General features: G+C 44.6%; 1 long non-coding RNA gene across 1 annotated transcript in view; it reads left to right on the top strand.

The window, feature by feature from the left end:
- The window catches only part of LOC128322257 (uncharacterized), a 38,922-nt gene extending 24,117 nt beyond the window's left edge, over positions 1-14,805 (top strand). The window contains exon 3 of the long non-coding RNA XR_008305631.1: positions 14,577-14,805. This is a non-coding gene — a long non-coding RNA (uncharacterized LOC128322257). The remainder of the gene's footprint in view (positions 1-14,576) is intronic.
- The last annotated feature ends 1,294 nt before the right edge of the window (positions 14,806-16,099 follow it).

Genomic DNA, 16,099 nt, shown 5'->3' with positions numbered 1-16,099 from the left:
AGGGTTTATTCCCAAATGAGTTTAGAATAGTGGCATCCTCTTGATTCCCCATAAACACACACAGCCTGCTGTGAAAATAAACTGTTCTCCCTCCCTGGTCTGTCCTGAATGGTTTCAAGTGGGGAGCTGCCTTTATTTTTTCCTGCCTATAACTTTACAGTTTTCCTGTGAATCAACACAGGTACCCCTTTGCTGTGCTGGCTATACAGCAATGTACTTGGCTATAATGTAAGGATCTCCCCCTCTCATAGTCTTATAGAGAGCCACTGAACTCACAAGAAAGTAAGAATATAAAACAGGGTATAGTGATGCAAATATGCATTAGCAGAAACGTTTCAACACACAACTTAACATATTCCCATCCCACATATTTCTTCCCCCACTCCCCCTCTGTCTCTAAAGCACCCGGCACAGGTCACAATCACACTCGGCCACCTGGCGCAGTGCAGACCAGTGGTGCAGTGTGGTGACCACACCACCCAAAATAGACTAAAGAGGATATGGGGGGGCCCAGGGTGTGTGGAGGCCCTGTACTTTGGCCCCAAAGTCCAGGGGTAAGAGCTCCTCTGCCTTCAGGTACACTGGGGGCGGGGGGGGGGTTGTCCTGCAAATATGTAACCTGACAGGTTGGCATTGTTTGGATCCAATTTTGAAAAAAAACAGTAGGAGATACTGACATCCTGATTAACACAGTACACATATATCAAGGATGCATGTGTACAGCTGCTGTATTCCAGATTAAAGCAGTGCAGGAATGTGTGTGTGTGTGTGTGTGTGATTTTTGCTGATCTCCCTCTGAAGCAGTCTGTCCTACCTGAAAATATGTTCCTGAGGGCCACACAGTCCTCAGGGACATATTTTTGGGTGGACAGAACACTTCCTTGGGAAGAGGAGGTTGTCAAAAATTGCCGTGCCCCACATGAATGCTCACACCATTTTAGTCTGGAATGCAGCAGATGCAGGCATACTTCCTTTCCTGCATGTGTAACAGCATTAGTCAGGATGTCAGCCACTGTCCCCTGGCCCATTGTTGTGCAGATTCTCTTTAATACCATATTTTAGCTTGATTCAGTACATCTTTTACTCTTGGTGATGTATCCTCCAGGAGATGTTCAGTGATGCGAACCAGTTCCACTCATCATTGTAATGAGGAAGAGAGGGTCAGCAGATCATTTTTCTGAATATGTTTTGTGAGTGCAAGTAAATGAGCCACAGTGTGAAAAAACACACTTTGTTCCTTGATTAATCCCAGGTCATTTCTAATGTTACACTTCAAATTCACAAGCATGAGCCTACCCCGAATTCTTACTTTCTAGCCACTTGGATGTATTCTAAAGGTCACTTAGAAGAACACCATTAGCCCTGAAAATCTTTCTCTGGCATAAACAAGCTCCTCATCCGATGGCTGCAAAATACACATTTTAAAATAGTCATTTTAGGTAAACCAGTATTGCTTTGTGCTATTCTGGGATCACACCAACAATGCTGTACAAAGAACGGATTTTGCATTTATTTTGAGTTCGAAACAAAATGCAGATGGCTAAAATGTTTCATCAAACCAGAGGTCAACCCAGTTGTTTAGATGGAACAAACTTCAAAATGTTTCAAATGTTTCAGCTAGGGATGTGCAGAACTGGTACAGCAGTCCACGGTCTGACGGTTCGGTCCGGGGGTTTGTGGGTTCGTGATTGAACCGAACCATCACACCCCTGCCCCCAGTTCCATCTGGACTGGAACCGAACTGCCAGTCTGGTCCGACAGGTCTGCGAATTTTTTTTTAAAAAAAATTAAATGAAAAATAACTACCTGTAGCCCCTTTGGGGGGCTTGATGTAGCCATGGGGTGTGTGTATGTTCATGAGGGTTCCCTCTCCCCCCGCCGGCCTCCCTCATCACTGCTGCGGCTGGGTAAATGTAGTGTTTTTGGCCCTTTCGGGCCTCTGTAAAGGCGAGCAGTGGCCATTTTGGCCGCCGCTGTGCATGTGCAGATGCCCTCTGTGAGGCCATAGAGGCCATTTGCGCATGCATGGCAGCGGCCAAAATGGCCGCCGCTCACCTTTATGGAGGCCCAAAAGGGCCAAAAAGACTACATTTACCTAGCCACAGCGGTGATGAGGAAGGCCAGTGGGGGGAGAGGGAACCCTTGCAGACCCACCCCAACTACAGCAAGCCCCTCGAAGGGGCTACAGACGGTTCCATGCACACCCCTAGTTTCAGCCATAGGGAACATTGGGGAAACATGGAACACCCCATTGTTCCCCATGAGTACCTCCTAGGGACACCAAATTGGGTTTGGTGGTAGGGCATGATGGTGATACCTACCACCCAACCCACAAAAGAAATGGACAAGCAGGCGATTTGTTAAAAATCACTCACCCATTTGTTTTGTGGGTTGGGTGGTAAGTAGCACCTATCATGTCCTACCTCCCAATCTACTTTGGTAGATTCCCTAGAAGCTACTCATGGGGAACAATGCAGCATTTTTAGTTTCCCCATTGTTCCCCATGGCCGGAACAAGCTGCACTCAGAGAGTACACACAGAAGTTTTGCATTGCAATTTACAATGCATTTTGCAACCCTGGCTTGAAAAATACTGCAGAAGCACACAGTAAATGTGCCAATGGGAACACAGTTGCCCACTCAACACTTGGTTTCTATGATAACAAGCCAACCAAGAAGCAAGGAGATTGCGAACCAATCAGAAGCCAGTGCCAGAAAACCAATCAGCAAGGGAAAAACAGGCCTCCAAAAAGGCATTTGAAATGTTGAAACAGTTTGAATAGAAATGGGGCTGTTGCGTTCTTGGAGCAGAAGAATGGAAGAGGACTACTTCCAGGTGAGCTTCCAGATGAAGCTTTCCTTAAACTATTGGAAGTAAGATGTTGCTCTTGGCTTTAGAAAAATAATCTTTGTAATTTTTATGTTTTATTTCCCAGCCTTTTCATTTATTTATTACTTCCTTTATTCTATATTATATATATCTGAATAATGTATGGACATGTTTCTGTAGATAACGCTGTTTCTTATTAATGTTTTCCTCTTTTCTTTTTTCTTTTTCTATGTTTTTCTATTTCAATAATACTTTCTTTAAAAAAATTAAGACAAAACATACATTGAAATAATCATAGAATTATTAACACTACACAACCATATTGCTGCCAATGCTTCACACTGTATACACATACAATGGGAAATTTAAAAAGAATATACCAACCAAGCTTCCATTTAGAAAAGGAGAAAAGAGAGATGACGTATGGGGTAGCACTGTGTAGCCTACTTGTTTTTCATTTTCTCTTGGATAGGTGAAGTGACCATCTTTAAGGTAACCATGTAATTATTTCTTATGCTATTGACAGTATTGTATTTCATTCAAATTTTCTTGACTTATTATTACAAAACTTTCTAAACTTATTCCACTCACTTTCAAATATAGTCATAGCTTTAACTTCCCCCAATTTTTATTTTATTTTATCTTATGCCACTCCTCAATGCTTGGCAATCTACTTGATTTCCAATATTATCAGTAGCTTTGCTGCTACCAAACAGTTACCCACTGTCCTTATATTTACTTTTTTACTGAGCTTCTCAAATCCATTAAATGTAAACATTGGAGTTTACAGTCCAAACAATCTCCTGTGATTTCAAAGTGTGTACTTTGTATTACACTTAGCCAAAATTTTTTGACTGCCTTGCAGTCCCACCATATATGAAGAAATCCTGCTTGATGTGACTGGCATCTCCAACAGACACTTGATGCTGTGTAGTACATACACTTTATTCTAATTGGTGTATAATACCACCAAAGCAACATTTTTATTTTTTTGAAACCTTATTTTAACTAGGGGGGAAAGAAACTTTTCTTTAAAACATTACTGAAAACAAATTTAAATTTTGGAATTTTTTCTTACTTTTTCTGAACATAATTTCAATTTGTTTATACTCTTTCAAAATTCAAATATGGTTTTCATTTTAGTTCCTCAGTTTCATCACATAATTTTACAGATCTGAATTTAAAATAACATCAAATTTAATATTGTGCATTTCTTCATTAATATACAGCATAACTTATTTACCAGGTAAAGTGTAAACAAACACCTGTGGCTGACATCCAGACTGAATTACTCAATAGCATTACTCTGAAGAACTACTTAATTTAAATAGGAGTACTCAGGAGTAATTTAGTTTGACTGTCTAGTCTGTGTTCACTTTTATTTCTATGTTTCTTCCAGGAACAAAGTCTGCATTGTACCCAGTTCTTCTAGATTTATTTATTTATTTAAAATAACAATGCCTTATTTGCATTTCTGTATATTTTAATTTTTACCCCAAATACTAGCTGACATCCAGACTAATGTTTTACATACCAAAAAATGTTTTGCACAGAGCATAAAGATAAAGTGTGCTGTCGAGTCGGTGTTGACTCCTGGAGACCATAGAGCCCTGTGGTTGTCTTTGGTAGAATACAGGAGGGGTTCACCATTGCCTCCTCCTGTGCAGTATGAGATGATGCATTATCCTATATCACTGTTGCCTGATATAAGTGTTTCCCATAGTCTGGGAAACATACTAGTGGGGATTCAAACTGGCAACCTCTGGCTTGCTATTCAAGCCATTTCGCCACTGCGCAACAGCGTTGCACAGGGCATACAGGCAGCGTTGCACAGGGCATACAGGTACAGGAGAGATAATTTTCTCTGATCCCCTCTTGCTTTTGAAGCCCTCTGTGCCTTCCAAGAATATGTCTCTGAGGGTTCCGCAGTTCTTAGGGACAGTTTTTTGGAAATTACAGTAGGCTGCAGAGGGAAAGGGACATCTTCAAAAATCTCCCCTCAGTTGTGGATGCAGTTGTGCATGCAAAATGTTCATCTGAATGGAGCCACTGTTCTTGCACTCCTCCATAGATTATAAATGCATTGCATAGACTATAAAATACGTTATAAAATAATATTGCAGGAGAAGATTCATTCATGTAGTGGGAGTTAATGTTTTCCTTTCTTTCTTATGCTTCTGCTCTGCTGTCTTCTTTTACTTTGCTATATTTCCCAGTATAATTCATGTTAATTACTTGCTCCTTATTTTATATTTTATGTGTGTTTTACATTACATTACAGCCGGCTTGGTTCAAGACGGGTTTGACATTGAGCGAGCTCGGCTAGATAGGTTCAGAGTCAAACTGGACTGGCCTTGTCTGGTCTGAGCTCGAACTGAACTTGGCCCGGTTAGAACCAAGCAAGTTACCAGAAAAGGGATAGTGGGGCCTGCCTAGGGGTAGAGAGGGCAGGAGGGGAATAAGTAACTACTTACAAATGTCGGTGGTGGTAGCCATTGCGACAGTGGGGACAGCGGTAGTTCCCCCACACCCTTGCTGGCCTCCCCCAGAGTAGGCACGGCTGGCGGCAACCTGGTTGGTGTCTTCGGCCAGGTTTGGGCCTCTGTGCATGTGTGTGTAGGCCATTTTAGTTACCTCTGTGCATCCTCACCAGATTCCCCTTTACCAGTAGAGCTCTGAGCGAGTTTGAACTGGTTCAGTTTGAACTCAAACCAGGTCTGGTTTGACTGGGCCCTAAACCAAACCAAGCAGGGTTGGCCTGAATCAAGTTCAGATTTGAGTCTAACTGGCAAAACCGGTTTTGTGCACATCCCTATCCAGAACTGTAGAACATATTTTATTTTTTAAATAACAAGAGACTAATTGTTATTCATGATCATTGTTGTTTGATTTCCCTAACTTTGATGTAGTGGTTTTTATTATTTTATTTTATTTTATTTTATTTATTCAGTCTCTATACCGCCCTTCCAGAAATGGCTCAGGGCGGTTTACATAGAGAAATAATAAATAAATAAATAAGATGGATCCCTGTCCCAAAGGGCTCCCAATCTAAAAAGAAACATAAAAGAGATGCTAGCAACAGTCACTGGAGGTACTGTGGATACTGTGAATAGGGCCAGTTACTCTCCCTCTTCTAAATAAAGAGAATTACCACCTTAAAAGATGCCTCTTTGCCAGGTTAGCACAAAGCAGTTTTTACCTTGTACCTTCTTACTGCATCTCTCAACACATCTATGTTATGTAAGTTTTACTCTGTCACTGTATTCCAGTTTACCCACTGCAAGCAAACATGCATTTTTAGCCTACTTTCCAGTAGGCTTATGAGATCACCCCGCTTTCTGTGTGTGTATCTGTGTGTCCCCCACTATCAACTTCGCAACACCTGGACCAATATGAACCAAATTGGGTACAGTTGTAGGGACACATAGGGACACCTCAATGGTGTAGTTTTTGATGATGTCATCCACCCTGATCCAAGATGGCAGATACATAAACATTTGAGGCGCAAGTGGGCTAACTTGTGAACCACTTAACCAATTTGAACCATATTTAATACAGCTGTAGAGATACATAGGGATGCCCAAATGGCATGGTGTGTGATGATGCCATCTACTCCAATTCAAGATGATGGCCACATGAACATCTGAGGCACAAATGGGCTAATTTGTGGACTGATTTAAACCAAATTGATTTAACATGGTTGCAGTGTGTGACACATAGGGACACTTCAGCAGCGCAGCTTGTGATTATGTCATCCACCTTAATCCAAGATGGCAGACGTGTAAACTTTTGAGGCACAAGTGGGCTAACTTGTGAACTGCTTAACTGATTTGAACCAAATTGGCTACAGCTGTAGGGACACATAGGGACACCTCAATGGCATAGTTTGTGATGATGTCATCCTCCCCAATCCAAGATGGCGGATGCATGAACATTTGAGGCACAAGAGATCTAACTAGTGGACCTCGATTTGAATCAAATGTAGTCCAGTTGTGAAGACAGTGAAAGGAAAGTAGGCTGATTAGTTCTTACTAGAGCAACATGTTAAATTTAAAGTTATCTTTTTCATTTTTTTCCAAAACCATTTTTCAAATCTATACTATTTATGCTTCTATTATATAATGAATTGGAATATTTGCTGTGATTCTTACTGTGACTCTTTCAAGTGTCCTGTTCAGGGGCGTAGCTATAATTGAACGAAAGGGTTCAAAGAACACGGGCCCCCAGCTCCTGAGGGCCCTCCAGCTCCATCCCTCCCTGTTTTCTTCATTGTCTCCCTCACTCTGGGAGGCCACCCGAGAGAGGGATGAACACGGGCCCCCTCTCCCCTAGCTATGCCCCACTCCTGTTCCAGCACAGATCTCAAACCACAGAAGCAGCATTTTGTGCATTTATCCCCAGCTGCACAGGCAATGAGTTTCTGCCTGCTTAATTCCCTACCTGTAGATAAATGCAATGAGCCCTTAAAATATATCTAAAATTACACTGCTCATTTATTTAGGAAGGGACCTGGTTAAGCTTTCTGTGGTTGGCTGAGTGAAAGATAAGCAGACCATCTATCTATGTTTCCCCTCTTCATTGTATTTTGGAGGAGCAGCAACCAGGAACAAGTAACTTTCTACTTTGCCCACACCATTGACCATGTTCTCTGTCCTTGCAGCCCACCTCAGCTGGCATTCATGATCCCCCAGAATCCCCACAGTATGTATATACAGACCATTTTCCCAATTCGGTGGATTTTGTTGGGATGGACATATTTCTTATCCTCCAAAACTACGGTTTCCCTGTATACTTTGGGGGTTCTCCGGGCAGTAGCAACCTAATCCTGTCTGGCCATGTTTGTACTCAGATCTGTATGTTGCAAAGCAGTCTTTCTCCATTTTGGGAATTTAGCTTTCAACTGAATGACAGCTTGTGCTTTGGGGAGTTGGACATCATGTTAGGTAAGTTAAACTGTCACATAGGCAGGGGTATTCTGTTTTGAGCCTGGGAAGAAGGAGACTGCATTTTAGATTATGCTAAATTACCTCTCAGCAAGTGAGGGTCTTGGAGTGAAGGATAAGCCCGAACTGACCATCAGAAGAGTCTAATTAATTTGGCACACTGGAGTCACTCTTTTCTCATTGAATTCCTGCTACATAGTGCTCACTCATGCATTCTAGCTCCCTGATCAAACATATACATATAATTTCCCCCACATTAGAGAAAATCTTTTTGAACTGGAGACTCTATTTCTTTCTTCTCTGCCTCCTTCTACCTTGAAATAAAAGTACTCTACCCTACACCTATTACCTAATAAGGCCCCACACCTAGTATAAGGTTGTTCACACAACCAGCCCTACGGGGCTAGGGCAGGGCTTCCCCAGGTAGGGCTGGTTGTGTGCAGTGCTGAGAATTGCTCCCAATCCCACCGCTTCTCCCCTGGGTAGCCCTGCTTTTGGACCCAAGCTAAAAGTGAGGTAAGAGGACAAGCACACCTCCTACCTCACTGGCCGGTTATGTGGGTTGGCAGGCTGCTGGCAGTTGCTCCCAGGATGCTGGCAGCCATCATAATCATAGAGGCTGTGGGAAGGAGTGGCCCAGGAGAAGGGAGATTTCCCAATGCACTGTGCCGCTCACATGGTGCATTGCGGGATTCCTGGTGGGCCGGCTTCCTTTCCCCCCACCTCCCAATCAGTGTGCTACTTGCAGCCATGCTGCTTGCCTGGGTTCATGAGCAGAAGAGCCATGTTCAGGCTCTGGTCATGCAGGGGAAGACAGGTAGGCCCCTGCCTCCCCGCAAGCTCCTACCTCAGTTTGGTCATCTGAATGACCCCAGTGTGTAATATTGAAGTGGCGAGGTACGTGACTAGAGTGCAAATAGAGAACGACTCGACTTGAATCCAACAGGTTACAACATACAGCTCATCTGAAGATCTATGTTTTGGCAATATGCAAGGCAAAGAAGCAATTCCTTTCTGCCCACATTGCAGCCACAAGTTCATATCTAGTGGATAGGGTTGTGAGAGGGCTAATACAAGCACCCTCCCACATGGATCCAAATTTAGAACCATTGGTTAGTCTCTGTGATGCTTTTAATGATAGGAACACAGGAACATAGGAAACTGCCATATACTGAGTCAGACCATTGTTCTATCTAGCTCAGTATTGTTTTCACAGAATGGCAGTGGCTTCTCCAAGGTTGCAGGTAGGAATCTCTCTCAGCCCTATCTTGGAGAAGCCAGGGAGGTAACTTGAAACCTTCTGCTCTTCCCAGAGCGGCTTCATCCCCTGAGGGGAATATCTTGCAGTGCTCACACATCAAGTCTCCCATTCATATGCAACCAGGGCAGACCCTGCTTAGCTATGGGGACAAGTCAGGCTTGCTACCACAAGACCAGCTCTCCTCTCCTTTTTTCAGAGACAAAATCTCTTGTATAGGGCCAAACTGAATTCTACAATTCGGGCAGAGTCTGTTATGGAGGTATCCAGCAATTCCTTTTATGTGGTCAGACTGGATCACTTTCTGTTTGTGACTCCTGAGGATGGGGACAAGCTGGTTCGGAATCTTCATCCTACCACCTGCTCTTTTGACTCTTGCCCAACTTATTTTATCTAACAATCAGATTGTTGGAGAGGGTCTGGTAAACATCATAAATGCTTCTCTGAGGGAGGGTAGGATGCCTAAGGAGGCTATCATTACTTGAAAAAACCTACATTGGACCGTTCAGACTTAAGCCACTATAAGCCCATCTCTAATCTCCCATGGTTGGGCAACGTGCTTGAGTGGGTGGTGGCCTCTCAGCTGCAAACAGTCCTGGAGGAAACTGATTGTCTAGACCAATTTCAAACTGGGTTTCAGCAGGCTATTGAGCTGAGACTTCCTTGCTCAGCCTGATAGATGATGGAGTGTGACTGCTGATCCTTTTGGATCTCTCAGCAGGTTTTGACACAATTTACCATGGTATCGCCTGAGGGGGATGGGATTAGGTGGCACTGTTCTACAGAACACTGTTCTGTTCCTACCTCTTGGATAGATTCTAGATGGTGTAACTTGCAGACTGTTCCTCTGCAAAGTGAGAGTTACATGGAGTTCCACAAGGCTCCATACTGTCTCCAATGTTCTTTAAGATCTACATGAAACCGCTGGGAGAGATCATCAGGAGATTTGATGCAAGGTGTTATCAATATGCTGATGACCTCCAAATCTATTTCTCTCTATCAACTTTATCAGGAAATTGCATAATTCCCTAAATGCCAGTCTGGAGGAAGTAATGGATGAGAGATAACAAACTGAAGAATCCAAATAAGATGGAGGTACTGATTGTGGGAGTGTGTGTGTCAAGACCCAAAAGATGGTGTTGATCTGCCGGATCTTGATGGGGTTACTCTTCCCCTGAAAGATCAGATATGTAGCTTGGGTAGTGCTCCTGGATCCCAAACTCTCTCTGGTTTATCAGTTAAGGCAGTGGCCATGAGTGCTTTTTATCAGCTTCGGCTGCTACGTCAGCTACACCCATTTCTGGAGGTAAATGAACTTAAAATGGTAGTACAAATGCTGTTGACCTCTAGGCCTGACTACTGTAATGCACTCTACATGGGTCTGCCTTTGTACATAGTTCAGAAACTACAACTGGCACAGAATGCAGCTGCCACATTGATCTCTGGGACAACATTAAGGGATCATAAAACACTGATTCTGAAAGAATTGCACTAGCTGCTGATATGTTTCTGAGCACAATACAAAGTGCTGGTCATTACCTATAAAGCCCTGAATGGTTTGGGTCCAGGGTACTGGGTCCAGACCGCCTTCTTTGTCATGAACTCTGCACCTATTAAAATCATCTGTGGAGAGGTCCAGTTACCATCAGTTGCCACTGTCGTCTAGAGGCGACTCAGGGCTGGGCCTTCTCTGTGGCTGCTCCAGTGCTTTGGAATGCACTCCCTGTCAAAATAAGAGCTTCTCCTTCTCAGATGTTTACTTAAAATTAATTTTAAACTGTTTAATTTTGTTTATACTGTGAAATTATATTAATTATTTCCCTCTGTGAATTGTTTTTAATTATTTTTATTCTGTAAAAGTGTTTGTTTTTGTTTTTATATTGTAACTTGGATTGTGTACACCAATATATAGATATATTCAGATATATTCAGATGTGGAAGGGCTGGTGAATTTCTGCCCTGGAAGGCTCCCATTTGACTGCCTTCACCAGCACTCAACTTCCACCCTTCTTGGAACCCTGGGTGGAGGCAAACACTAGGGCTCCAGCCTTGAATCCCTAAACTAGGCTGCTCTCAGAAGTGGGTTTACTACTGCAGATTATTTTGCTCAAGACTCCCCTGAAACTCAGGTAGCAGCACTAGCCGCATGTTGTCTCCATGCCTCTGGAACTAGCTAGAACTGCACATTGGCTAATGCATTGAATCTTGTGGACTGAGCTTCTGGCTGAGCACTGAAGTCCTTACTATGGCATGGCAATCCAGACCATTATGGGAGATCCATCCCCCTCTTCACTTTCAAAATAGCAGACTAAGGAGAGTATACACCACTTTTGCTTTCTCTTCTTCCTTCTGCCTCCTTTTCACTGCCTTCTCACATTCACTCTGGCCACCAGTGGTCAGTCCTCACTCCCCATTTTTGCTCTGAACAGCCTTCAGTCCTGCCAATGCAACCAATACTCAAGCCTCATCTTTGAGTAACACTCTTTAAAATAACTCTTATACATTTCTTTGAAAACTTCTTGACTTTTGGCTCTATTTGCCTATTCTTGGATCCTCTGAGGTGACAACTTGCTGTCTAGAGCTGATTTAAATTTTACTAGCCAACCCTGCACAGAGCATCTGTGCGGCGCTTTTGGGACTGCTGTTTCCCCCTCCCTCTTCCTCCTGCCCTGGTCTCTCCTCTCTTCCCCTTCCCTCCGTCCCCGCACTCTCCAGCCCTCCTCCCCTCCCGTTCCTCCCCACACACAGAGCTGTGGCGGGTGGCCAAGACGGGCCCCGCTGCCGCCGTTTTCCCTCTCCCCTGTCCACCTGCTGCCGTGGTGGCTCTTCTCTCCCCATGCCCGCTGCCTGCCGCCGCCTTTCTCTCCTCCCACCCACTGCCCACCGCCACTTTTCTCTCCCCTGCTCACTGCCCACCGCCGCCTTTCTCTCCCCCCACCTGCGGCATGCTGCCCACCTCCACCTTTCTCTCCCCCCACCCGTGGCCTGCCGCCGCCTTTCTCTCCCCCTCCTCCGCCTGCTGGCCGGCCACCGCTGGCACTTTCTTCCCCCTCTCCTCCTCAGTCCTCACTTTGGAACCTTCGCAGCGTGTTGCGAGAGTTCCGCCGCCAAATCCTGGGCACACATGTCCCAAGAGAATTAAATATATAGATTCCTGCTTGCTGGTTTGGTCAAGCTCAGTTCATTCAGCTGCTTATTCACTTAGCTAGCAGAATTAGCTAAAGAAGATCATTCCTTTTTGGGATGTGCACATTGATTAGCCACAAATAGATTCAAGTTGAATTGGGGGTGATTAGATGATTCTCCCCCAAATCACCCTGAAAACAAAGGGCCAGATTTGGGATAGAATAGAATCACCCCCAATTGATCCGAATCATTTCAGGCTTTACCAATGCCATTTTGAGGCCTGTTTTCCTGGGAAAGCGGGTCTCAAAATGGCACTTCTTTTGGAGTGAGCTGGTCTACCAAGTGGGATCAGTGGGTAGACTAGGTCTCTGAGGTAGGCTGACATGCTAAATCTGGAATGGCGGGTTGGTCTACTCGCTAATCCCAACTGGTAGATCAGCTCTCTTGGCGGAACAATTGGGATTGGCAGGTAGACCAACCAACTGCTCCAGACTTAGTGCATCAGCCCACCTTGGAAAGCTGGTCTCTGCTGATCCCAGTTGGTAGATCAGCTCTCCCCAGAAAGAAGCACCATTTTGAGGCCCATTTTTCCAGCAAAATGGGCCTCAAAATGGTGTCCAAATCACACAAAACAATTCAGGTCAAATCGGGGGTGATTTGTCAAGTCAGCTGGCTAAGCCAGCTGCTTTTGATGAACCAGTTAAGGGGGCTGCAATTCAATTCAACCTCAAATCGAATTGCAGATCTTGATTTGTGCACACCCCTAATTCCTTTGCATTCAAGTAATTACTTTGCCTTCAGAGTAAAAGAACCCCATGCCACCTCAAAAAACCTGAGTTGGTGTGCCAGTCAAGGAAATGCAACTAGGTTCATACATGTTTAAATGACCTGAGTCCAAGCAAGTGCGATAACACTTTACACAGCAAACCCAGTTTTCCCATGCACACTAGTAAGGTCGTTTACACAACAGTGAGAAGGGCTGGCAGGGGAGGCAGGATCCTACCTGCCTTCCCGCAAACAACCCAAGCCTCTTCTGGGCTCCATCACTCACGCACCCACACGACCAGTGCAGCATCAGACTCCCAAAGTGGGATTGAGAGGAGGAAGTCCTTACAATAATAATAATAATAATAATAATAATAATAATAATAATAATATCCCACAATGCACCACATGAGCAGCAAAGAGGCAGTCCATGGAAGTGCAACAGCGCTCCTCTCCCTGGCCCTGCTTTCTACCAGAATCTATGGTCACCACTCCCAGCAATTGTTTTAGCAGCCATGGTGCTCCAGACAACCACGAAGTGAGGTATGACAGGGTCTGTTTTCTTCCTACCTCACTTTGTATCTGGGCTAACCAGGTCTGGAGCAGCTGGGTTGAGAGACCTCTTGATGCCCCAAATGAAACAGATTGCTTAGATTAACCCTCTCCTACCAAAGCAGCCCGTGTCATTGGAATGGGCTCCGTGTAATACTGATATTGCAGTGACAGCAAGAATGGATAGTGTCAACAAAGTATACCTGTTTGGAATACGCATGTACATTGTTTGGGGAGCCTGTCTATTGGCAAGAATCCTTGCTTGGCACTCATAAAGGCCATTCCCATGACCAGCCATAAGCCTGGCTGTGCGGAACTCCCCCAATCAGGGGTGTAGCTATAAATGAGCAGATGAGTTCAAAGAAAGCCCCCAGCTTCTGAGGGCCCTCCAGGTCCACCCCTCCCTATTTTATTCTTTATCTCCCTCCTTCTGAGGAGCCTCTGGGGAGAGGGACAAACACGGACCCCCCTCCTCCCTAGCTACTCCCTTCCTGCAAAGCAACATGCTCCTTGTATGGTGCATTGTGGGATATTGGAGGATGCAGCCAGGTTTCCCCTGTCCCCCTCGCCGCTCCAAGAGCACTTGCACGCTAGCCGTGTGGGCATGCAGTGCAGCAGGGCCAAGAGCAGCGAGGATCATGTAGGGGAAGATAGGTAAGCTCCTACCTTCCTGCCCAGCCCCCCGCCCCGAGCCCCAGCAGTTGTGGTCCTGTGAATGACTTTATTGGATGTCTGACGTCAATAGAGATGTTGGATCTCTCAAGGAATGCCAATGAATTTCTAACACATGCAATTTAAAGCGACTGAGATTTTGGTAAGCCTAAACCAACCTTCCAAAGTGCCCAGGTTTAAACCTTAATTACACAGCAAGAGCCCCAGATATTCCCACAGTGGGCTGGATTTAATGCCTCCTGATATCTAATGAAATGCTAGATTATTAATGCCCTCCATTTGGCATTTATAAGTAAAGGACATTTCTCACAGCTGTTTATACTTCAGTAGAGACTCAGGCAACCTTTTCCTGGAATCCCAAGAGCCTAACTATGGTAACTGCCTTCAGTGAGAAGAATTCAAATCAATGGCTTCTTATTTTTTTTAAAAAGTTCACAAACCATGAAGAAAGCAGATGGGAGTTGAAAAGGAGATTGGAACCGACAAAGGAAGTCTGAAGACATTTATTTCCACTCAGAATGAATTAATTAGAATATCTGGGGACATCCCATTAAAGTTGGTTACCAAAACAGAGAAGCCAGTAAAATGCGGTTTCCTTTCCAGTGAACATATAATAGGAGTTTATCTAAAATAACACATTTTAAATGTGACTCACACTTGGCCCGAGAAGGAAGCTTGAGTAATCAGATCTGTAGAGAGTATGGGGACTTCAGGGGTTAACATTGTTTTGCTGTTCTGCCCAGGGCCTAATGCTGTTGGGCAAGGTGGGGTTTGCCCACAGGCCTCTGGAGGGCAAGATGCACATATGCATCCACCTTCCTCAAGTGAGAGGGCAAGAGCTGCATTCATATACGTGGTGCATGCTCCCTCCCCGCTCCACACACTTTTAACCAGACTGCCAGCTTCCACCCACCCTCCCGATTACTCAGTGAGAGAATAGCGGGTCACTTCCAGGCCGAGTAGGAATGTTTGTCTTCACCCAAATTGGCTCAGGGTGTAGAATGTTTTGCCTACTCTTCACTGAGGCTTGTTTTAGGGAAGTTAGGTGTAGGAGGCATTTGTTAAGGAGTTTGTTCACATGAGCAGGTGAGTGCGTGCAAGGTAAGGTAGGGTATTCATTAGTGTTCAACTGGGGGTATCTTTGTTAGGTGATGGGTGGCTCCATGGAACAGCCCCTCAGGGTTTCGGGGCCTGGGCAGGCTAGGAATGGATAGTCTTTTGGTGGCCGCTTGAATCACTCAATGAGAGCTGTGGGGCTCCATGGGAGCGTGATCTGGCGGTTGCCTCTTCAGCACTGTAAACTGTGTAGATGGAAGAAGCAAGGCAAAGGTTAGTGCTGGCTTCTTTTGGGCCCAGTTGATTTGCCCAGTAGTGATGGGAACAGAGAGTTCTTGCTAGGAGGCTGAATGCCCCTGCGACAGGTTGGAGTAGGCTGCACTCTAGTTAATTGTTGCTAAGCTTGTTGCATATCCTTTATAGATAGTTAATAAAGTGTGACCCCATTTATCCCATACACCATCCTGTCTTCTGAAACTTTCCCTACTCCATTTATCCACATTAGGAAATATTCTATCTGTTTAATTTTCAGAATGTCAGGATGTCAGGATTACAGGCACAGCAGCGGGGCTATTAAAAACTAGCAATCCTACAACAGTGAGAGATAAGAGATAACACTATAAGCTTGTAATATACCTAGTAAAGTAAAGTGCGCCATTAAGTCAATTTTGACTCCTGGCGCCCACAGAGCCCTGTGGTTTTCTTTGGTAGAATACAGGGGGGTTTACCATTGCCTCCTCCTGCACAGTATGAGATGATGCTTTTCAGCATCTTCCTATATCGTTGCTGCCTGATACAATACCAGTGGGGATTCAAACTGGCAACCTTCTGCTTATTAGTCAAGCATTTCCCCACTGTGCCACTTAAGGTGACTCAATATATCTAGTAGTATGAACAC

The sequence above is a fragment of the Hemicordylus capensis genome, chromosome 4 (assembly GCF_027244095.1).
Source record: "Hemicordylus capensis ecotype Gifberg chromosome 4, rHemCap1.1.pri, whole genome shotgun sequence".
In the NCBI taxonomy this organism is placed as follows: domain Eukaryota; kingdom Metazoa; phylum Chordata; class Lepidosauria; order Squamata; family Cordylidae; genus Hemicordylus; species Hemicordylus capensis.
This window is presented reverse-complemented; position numbering and strand designations above follow the sequence as displayed.